The following is a 9,090-nucleotide window of genomic DNA, read 5'->3' as shown; positions in this document are numbered from 1 at the left end:
CTTACACGCACTTAATGACCAAGTTACAAAACATCACTATATAACATTCTACACACATGACATAAGCATGCAATCCAGATAATCCAAGCCAAACTTCCATCGTTTCTATGAACAAAAACATAGAAACCCCTTGTGCCTATCCTCAATAGCATTAATATCAAAGAAACAGTCTTGAATTGTATCCTTTCTACTCATGCACTGCTCACGGCTACTACAAATCCTCATGTTCAAAGTATTTGATGATCTCTCATCAAAATTATATATCTATAAAATTACCAAATCTATATTCCAAATGCTAGGCTTTATTTTTAGGACCTGCAAAATATTTCAGCTCTGACCAGTGTTTCATATAAAGAACTGCACTAGTGGATCACATGAACCCATAAATATCCTACACTGTGTCCAAATACAAGGCAGCCACATGGATGGCAGAGGTTTATGGAACAACATGCAACAACCACGAGCCCATTGTTGCATTATATCTTCTTACTGAACTATCAAGCAGCATGCTGTATCTTAGCACCTGATTAACATGCTTTTGTTCTACTCATCTCTATTACAAGGGGGTACCCAAAAGTAACCGGAAACGTTCTCTGTGGGACAAGCCCATGGTAATTCAGGCTTCTACAGCTAGAAGCCACTTGATGCGACCCTCAGGCATCAGTATGCCAACCAGTGTCATCTAGTGATGAAGTACTGCCACGTAGTGCATCTGTTTTGCAGTGCTTCTCCCCTGTTCGATTATTGCAATGGCTGAAATGAAGGAACAGTCTGTTTCCATGAAATTCTGCTTTCTGCTGGGGAAAATGGCCAAAACTGTTGTCATGCTTCAAACAGGTTACAAGGACATTGCCAGGAGCAAAACAAGCTTTTGAGTGGTTTTCACACTTTAGGAATGGTCACTTGTTACTTAAGGACCAACCTCATTCAGGGCCACGATTGACCGTTCAAGCGAATGAAAGCATGAAAATTCATGAATGATCTCAGAGGACCATCACTGAACAATTGACAAACTTGTTAATATGACTGGTGTGTCCTGGAGCTCCTGCTACCAAATTTTGAGTGAGGAATTACAAATGAAAAGAGTTGCAACAAAATTTGTGCCTTGCTTGCTCGCGGAAGATCAATAGCAGTCACAAATGAATGTGGGTCATGAACTGAAAGAACAGCTAGAAGTTGATCCTGACCTTTTTTCAAAGGTCATCATTGGTGACGAAAGCTGGTGCTACAGAATTTGCAAATGTGGAAGGGGTGAATAAAAAACAATAGAGGCATTAAAAAGTATCACTTCGCAAGAGTTGCAGCAATGCTTCCAACAGTAGAAAACGTATCTGGACTGATGCATTGCTTCAAATGGAAACTCCTTTGAAGGCGGTAAAAGTGTCAACATGTAAAACTAAGTGAATAGAATAATACTGCAATATTCCAGCTTCTTTTAGGTACCCCCTCGTATACTTCATCCACCAAACCCTGCACTAAAGATTTTGCTTGATTCAAGATGAACAGCAGCATTCTGGAATTTTATCCCTACCAAATTAATAGAAAGGCAAAGGGGTGACGACATATCTTTTAACTACAGATGTACCATCTCCAACTTTAATAGAGACTCCACTGACTCATAGCAGGCAAAGTTCTCAGTAATACATGAAGTTAGTGACAGCATAATTAATGAGGTTTGAGAGAGATGAAAATTGTTTAGAGAATTATTATCTCCATTCTTGAGAAAGGGTTGATTGCCAAACAAACAAAAAAACAACACAACAAACAAGAAGTGGCATTGAAAGAAGGGGAGTAATACACAGGATTTACATTGATTTTTTATTTCTTAATGTTGTTTAGTTAGCTGCAAGTCAGCGCTGAGTGAACAGGCTTATAATCAAAGATGTTCCAGCTATGACATTACCATCTCCTTTCCAGACAGTAATTTGACTACATTATCCCATTCCACTCCTATACACACTTTTCTTTTGTAATAATAGGGTATGATCTCAAACAAAATTTACCTGCTATTTCTAGCACATTGAATGGTGCCTCAGACACTCCTTTGCTGGTTCAACTACAGTGATTAAAGATGAATTAGATATGCACATCTTAACTGGTTGAATTTTAATTTTAATTGAGAAATCAATTTCGGCAACAAAAACATCACAAGTTGATAGTATGTAGAAGAGATGATAACACTTCTTGTCTGGTTTAGACATGTGAATGGAAGAGAGTTTAGTGAATACATAATTGCTTACCTCTGATGGGAGAAGGTAAGAAAGCGTCCAAGCAAGGAAGACTGAAACTTAACTAGGTCAAACACGAAAATGTTAGGCCTCATAAAAATAACTAGGTCAGTTACAGAAAATATTAGGTCTCATAAATGATAAAAGTAAAAGTTTCTGAGGAAATATATTGGTATGCTGACATGAATGCATGGATATTAACGATGTGTGTGTGTGTGTGTGTGTGTGTGTGTGTAAGAACTGTTGAGTTTGAAAGCCAACCAAATGGTTGAAAGGCCAATAGAGACTAGTGTAGCTAGAGTGTGTGCTGCCTGGAGCAGCCCTTCCCTTTGCCGCCCCCCGAACCCCACAAAAAACACATATTGCCTATAGCAGACCTAAAAGTAGCAGACCCAAAAGAGCTTTCCTTTTAAAAGTGCCACCCTAGCTACACTAGAACCAATAGATTATATCTTTTTACAGATACGGTGTTGTGTTTTTTATAGAGAAACTTAACTATTGTAGACCCAGTTCACAAAATATAAAAAATGTCAAAAGGGAATGGTATTTAATAAACACAAGATAAAACAAAACAGTGTTACTAGATCATGAAAACACACAAACATTGAATGGAGGATATTTATGGTAACTGTATGTTAGAATTTGCCATTGAAAATATAGAAAAAATTTGGGAGAGGCCTATTGGCTTAAGTAGAATAACATTTATATACAAGAAGTTCTTTTGCATTATAAAGGAGGCATATAGTTGACAATACAACTACATGATATATAAAGAAGAACAATAATCGATCTGTGGTGATACAATACTTATGAAGAGGTTTGACAACTGAACATGAGAATGACTTAAAATGTAAATCATTGTGTTGATCTGCCAAGAAATGCAAATTAATTCTTAAGCAATGAGGTCAATGAATGCTTCTTATGACTTCTTTGACAAAAGCTGTCTGTGCCTTGTCATTGAATTTTGTGGAAGAATATAAAGAGTTTCCCCCTGTCTGTCTTTTTTTTTTTTTTTTTTTTTGCTTTTTTTTAATTTCCTTTTACAAAATATTTCTAACTAGCGGCAAACAAATTCATTAGATCAACCTGGGTATTGAGAAGGCAAAGGGCTGGAATGAATACCATAAAGCCTTTGTTTTTTTTTTGTTTTTTTTCCCAGTACTCTAACAATTCCACTGAACTACAACCTTGGTTTTGTACTTTATTTAATCAACTCTAAAAAGATGAAAAGCAAAGTTGACTTAGGTAAGATTTGGACTCAGAGCAAAAAGAAGTTGGAAACAAATATCACAAGACATTTTGTCCACCCTTGATATGATTCCACTAGACATTAACTTGCTAACAGACACACTTTAGCTTCCTGTTCATGGACATGCTGCTTTCTCTCTCTCTCTCTCTACCAAGGTCACCTTTGCTTTTCATCCTTTTGGGATCAATAAATTAAGTACCAGCGAAACACTGGGGTCGATATAATCGACTAGTCCCCTACCCCAAAATTTCAGACCTCGTGTCTATATTAAAAAGGATTATTATTAAGGTAGCGAACTGGAAGAATCATTAGCATGCTAGGTGAAATGCTTAGCAGTATTTCATCTGTCTTCAAGTTCTGAGTTCAAATGCTGCCAAGGTCAACTTTGCCTTTCATCCTTTCGGGGTCAAGGAAATAAGTACCAGTTGAGTACTGGGACCGATATAATTGACTAGCCCCCTTCCCCCATATTTCAGGCCTTGTACATATTATAGAAAGGATTATTATTATTATTATTATTATTATTATTTATGTTGCTGAAATTGTTGTTTATTTGTTTGTTTCAAATTTTGGTACAAGGCCAACAATTTTAGGAAAGGGGATAGTTGATTACGTTAACACTAGTACTTTGGCAGGTACTTCATGGACTCGAAGGGATGAAATGCAATGTTGACCTTGGCAAAATTTGAACTCAGAATGTAAACAGCTTGAAGAAATGCTGCTTAGCATTTTGTTCGGCATACTAATGATTCTTCCAGCTTGCCACCTTAATAATAATGGTTTCAGATTTTGGCACAAGGCCAGCAGTTTTGGTGGGAGGGGCCAAGTTGATTACATCAACCTCAATACTCAAATGGTACTTATTTTATCGACCCTGAAACGATGAAAGATAAAATCGACCTCAGTAGAATTCAATCTCTGAAGAGAGACTGAAGAGATGGATGAAATGCTACTAAACATCAATTCTCTCAGCTTGTCTCAATAATAATAATAATGATAATAATAATCCGTTTTACTATAGGCACAAGGCCTAAAATTTGGGGAAGGAGATTGTTGATTACACCGACCCTAGTAGAAAACTGGTACTTATTTTATTGACCTTGAATGGATGAAAAGTAAAGTTGACCGTGGCAGAATTTGAACTCAGAATGTAGCGACAGGTGATATACAGCAAAGCATTTCGTCCAGCATGCTGATGATTCCGCCAGCTTACCACCATAATAATAATAATAATAATAAAAAGTATGACTACTGAATAATAAAGTTACACTCTAACTTTTCTTTCTCAAACCATGTTTAAAGTATTACCTAAAATGTCGCTTTTGCAAGTATTACATTCATCTCTAGCATCAATATTTTAAGTCATAGATAGTTATCATATTTTAACTGAAACAGATTTTATCTTATACAGTTGAAGTTGTTTTATCATTCCATCTGAAGTGTTAAAAACAGATTTTGAGATTTTTTTTTTCCTTGGCAGTGTGGGAATTTCTTTAAGACATTTAAGGAAACTCAAAAGACAAAAAAAAAAAAAAAAACACAGAAAGAAAGAAAAAACAACTGTGCTGCTAGATAATCATATATGATATTTTGGTTTTTAAATCATGAATATTATTTTTTATCTATAATGTTTAAATGTATCAAGAGACTTGTGACAGCTGAATAGAAATGAAACTACTAAAAAGCTTCAAATTTTCACAAGAATCTAACTTCTTTTTTTATTAAAAAAAAAATTTCCTTTTTTAAAATATATTTTTTGCAGTGATCTTGACAATACAAAAATTTATCATATCGTATAAAATAATTTCTTTACATCTCAATTTAGGGAGGGCAAAGTAAGTAAGAGGTTGTGTGATATCAATTTCTCTATCAAGAGCATGAACAGTGAATGCAAAGTGAATTGACTTCCAACCACATCATCATCATCATCATTTAACATCTGTTTTTCTTGCTAGCATGGGTTGGATGGTTTGACAGGAGCTAGCCAGCCAGATAGCTGGGCCAGACACTAGTTGTCTGTTCTAGCATGGTTTCTATGACTAGATGCCCTTCTTAACATCAACCAATTTACAGAGGGTACTGGATGCTTTTTACATGGCACTGGTGCTGGTACTATATACCTGTAAGTCAAATTGTATTGTGAATTTAACTAAATGGTGCAGGGTGGGAAATGGGTTATTACATTCATATATGAGGGGCTCCTGAAAAGTTCATGGTTTTAAGGGTATTGCAAAAGCCCTATTTGGAGGCCCAATCTTCTGAGTTCTTTTACAGGGCTTAGGAAAATTGAAGGACCATTGCAATAAGTGTGTGAATCTGAGAGGGGAGTACATTGAATAAAATCATAATTAACAGACCCTCTTGTATTTTCTTTTACCCAAAGTCAGGAACTTTTCTGCACCGCTTTGTGTAAGGTAGTAACAGAGAAGATATATTGATTCATTTACTCACTCATTCATTCAAAACTTGACACATCTTACCTGCTACAATCTCACATTTTAGCAAAGAAAAGCTAGATGATGCTCAGCCTTAAATTTGGTTTCAATCAAGTAAATCTTAATATCAAAGAGCTCATGTGATGGCCAATCAGGTCAGGTTTAAAAATCACATGGTTTTGGATTCAGTGCAGCACCTTGGATGATTGTCATTTACTATACCATTGAGTTGACCATTGCCTTGTGAGTGAATTTGATAGGTGGGGGACTGTGCATTAGCTGTCACATATATAAATGCGTGCGTGTGTGTGTGTGTGTGTGCATGCGCAATTTCATATTTGTTTTCCCTGCTATCTTGATATAGCTATTCTCGTAATGATATCAAATAACTACCAAAAAATATAGTTGTTTTCTGCAAGTCATGTTGTTTCAATAAACTTGACATATTTCAACAGAAAATAGGTTCAAACATGACATTCCTCAACAAATGATAGATTGATATATAAAACTGCTTTCTGTAATTAAGGGTATTAATTCTGAGTAGATATATCTTTCCACAGTAAAAGGGTTAAGTTGCATTGTGCATGTCCTTGTCATTCAGTGCTTCAGTAAAATAGTGACCAGTAGAATAAATAAAGGACTTAAAATAAGTATCGGGACTAATCTGATCAGTTAAACCTGTAAAGGTGGCTGCTCAGCATGGGTACATGACAATAATAGAAACCAATAAAACAACTTATGAGCTGATCAAAATGACAGATAGCCATGAAAAAGTGATCAATCATTGACTTCAGTGAGGTGGTTGGGAACAAATAAGAATATGACAGTGATGCCTTATCAGGTGATATTAGCCACATAAATGAAATGAAATGAAAAGCATGCACATAGGCGCAGGAGTGGCTGTGTGGTAAGTAGCATGTTTACCAACCACATGGTTTCGGGTTCAGTCCCACTGCATGGCACCTTGGGCAAGTGTCTTCTATAGCCTCGGGCCAACCAAAGCCTTGAGTGGATTCGGTAGACGGAAACTGAAAGAAGCCTGTCGTATATATATATATATATATGTATGTATGTGTGTGTGTTTGTCTCCCCAACATCGCTTGACAACTGATGATGGTGTGTTTACATCCCCGTAACTTAGCAGTGCGGCAAAAGAGACCGATAGAATAAGTACTAGGCTTCCAAAGAATAAGTTCTGGGGGTTGATTTGCTCGACTAAAGGTGGGGCTCCAGCATGGCTGCAGTCAAATGACTGAAACAAGTAAAAGAGTAAAAGAGAGAGTATGAAAAGTGAAAGCAGGGTGTAGTGCAAGGATGAATCAATAGAACTGTAACCCTTTAGCATTCAGATTACCCTGTTAAATGTACGAGGAGGGGCTAGAAAACTTTCTGGCGCTGGGTAAGAGAAAACACAGGAGAATCGGTAAATTATTATTTTATTCAACATATTCCTCTCTCAGATACACACACATATTGCAGCCATAACAGTCTTTCAGTTTTTCTAAGCCCTGTAAAAGAACTCAGAAGGTTGGACCTCCAGCCTGGCCTTTTGTGATACCCTGAAAGCCAGAAAATTTTCAATAACCCCTCATAAAGCTTATCTATTCATATTGTTTTGAATTAATCCAGCATTATCTCACAGTTTAAAGATTTCAATGATGTGATTGTTTATTTTTAGAATGACATTGTAGGGTTGGTATGAGAGGCCAGATTTGACCAGTTTGAACATAAAACAGGTATGATATTAGGGGCTGGATATGGCCGGTTTAAATGCTAAAGGGTTAAATCCTGCTCTAAAGTGCTTGGCGTGTAATATTTCACAAAGCTGGAAGGAAACACAGCTAAAACTGATGGAAGAAACACATTTTTATGAAATTATACAAAACATATTTTCACTGTTAACTTAGTAACATGGAAGAAAAAAATCTATTATATTACATTGAAATTTTATGATATACTGCAAATATAATGGCAATAGACTTCGAGTATTTAACAGTTATTTTTTTTAAACTTAAAAAAAAAAAATTTAATCATCTGCTTTTTCAAAATTTCTAATGTGAATAGGAAAAATTTTCAATTTCTATTTTTGAAGTTTTAAATCTTTATCAAGTATGAACTTGTGTTCATATTACAAGTAGAATATGAACAACATGGTAGTGCATACATACGTACTAATATACAAATATATATAAAATACACACACACATGCATATTCATACATACATATGTATGTATATATATATATATATATATATATATATATATATATATATATACATACATACATACACACACACACATACTTTATACATACAAACATATCACGTACAGGGAAATTATTATACACTGAAATAAGATAAAATATAGTGTTGTGGAAAAAATAAAATCCCAAATATTATACTCTAAAACACAAATGTTTTTAGATTTTACTTAATAGGAAATTTTTAGTTTTTTTACATAATATTTCAGACAACCTTAAAATAGTGAATGTTTCCAACCAAACTCATCCCATTCCCAGAGAAAACTAAGATTAGATCTTTTGAAATTCTATAAATATAGTTTTCACAATATCAGTGCAAAAATAAATAAATAAATAAATAAAAATTATAAAAATTAAAAAAAAGAAAAGAATACATATTATTCAACTGGGAGAAAATTTTTAAAAAAATTTAACAGAGAATCAAAAATGTATTTCAAAATGCATTATAATGTTACAATTAATTTTCAAAAGCAATATAAATAATTCGTTTTAAGTCCTGATTTTACTATACAGAAAGGAAAGCAGCAACTATTAAATTGTATTAGTATCCCTTGCTTCAATCCTATTTGCCACATTGCATTATTTCTCTCTCTCTCTCATGTGTGTGAGAGAGTGTGTGGATATATATATATATATATATATATATATATATATACACACACATGGAGAGAGAGAGAGATTGCAGATTGGCAAAGTTATTGAAGCATTGGATTGAATGCCTTTCTGTATTTGTTATGTCACTGCACTCTGAGCTCAAATCCTGCTGAGGTCAGCTTGGAGTTTTATCCTTCTGGAGTAACCCCCCACCCCCCCAAAAAACAAAGTATCAGTGAAGTACTAAAATTGATCCTTCTTTGTTGCTCTCTCACCCTCTCTCTATCTGTAAATAACCATCCCAAATCTGGGCAATCTTCTATG

The 9,090-nt window shown here is 34.9% G+C and overlaps 1 long non-coding RNA gene across 1 annotated transcript; it reads right to left on the bottom strand.

Moving 5' to 3' along the window:
• Positions 1 to 1,338: 1,338 nt before the first annotated feature.
• On the bottom strand, positions 1,339 to 8,226 carry LOC118764852. The gene is made up of 3 exons (XR_005000675.1): positions 8,194 to 8,226; positions 5,558 to 5,563; positions 1,339 to 1,454 (listed from the first exon to the last, which is right to left on the bottom strand). It is a non-coding gene; the product is annotated as an uncharacterized LOC118764852 (long non-coding RNA).
• Positions 8,227 to 9,090: the final 864 nt, after the last annotated feature.

The sequence above is a fragment of the Octopus sinensis genome, linkage group LG9, assembly GCF_006345805.1.
Source record: "Octopus sinensis linkage group LG9, ASM634580v1, whole genome shotgun sequence".
Lineage (NCBI taxonomy): Eukaryota > Metazoa > Mollusca > Cephalopoda > Octopoda > Octopodidae > Octopus > Octopus sinensis.
Note: the sequence above shows the minus strand (reverse complement) of the source record. Positions and strands in the feature narration are given on the sequence as shown.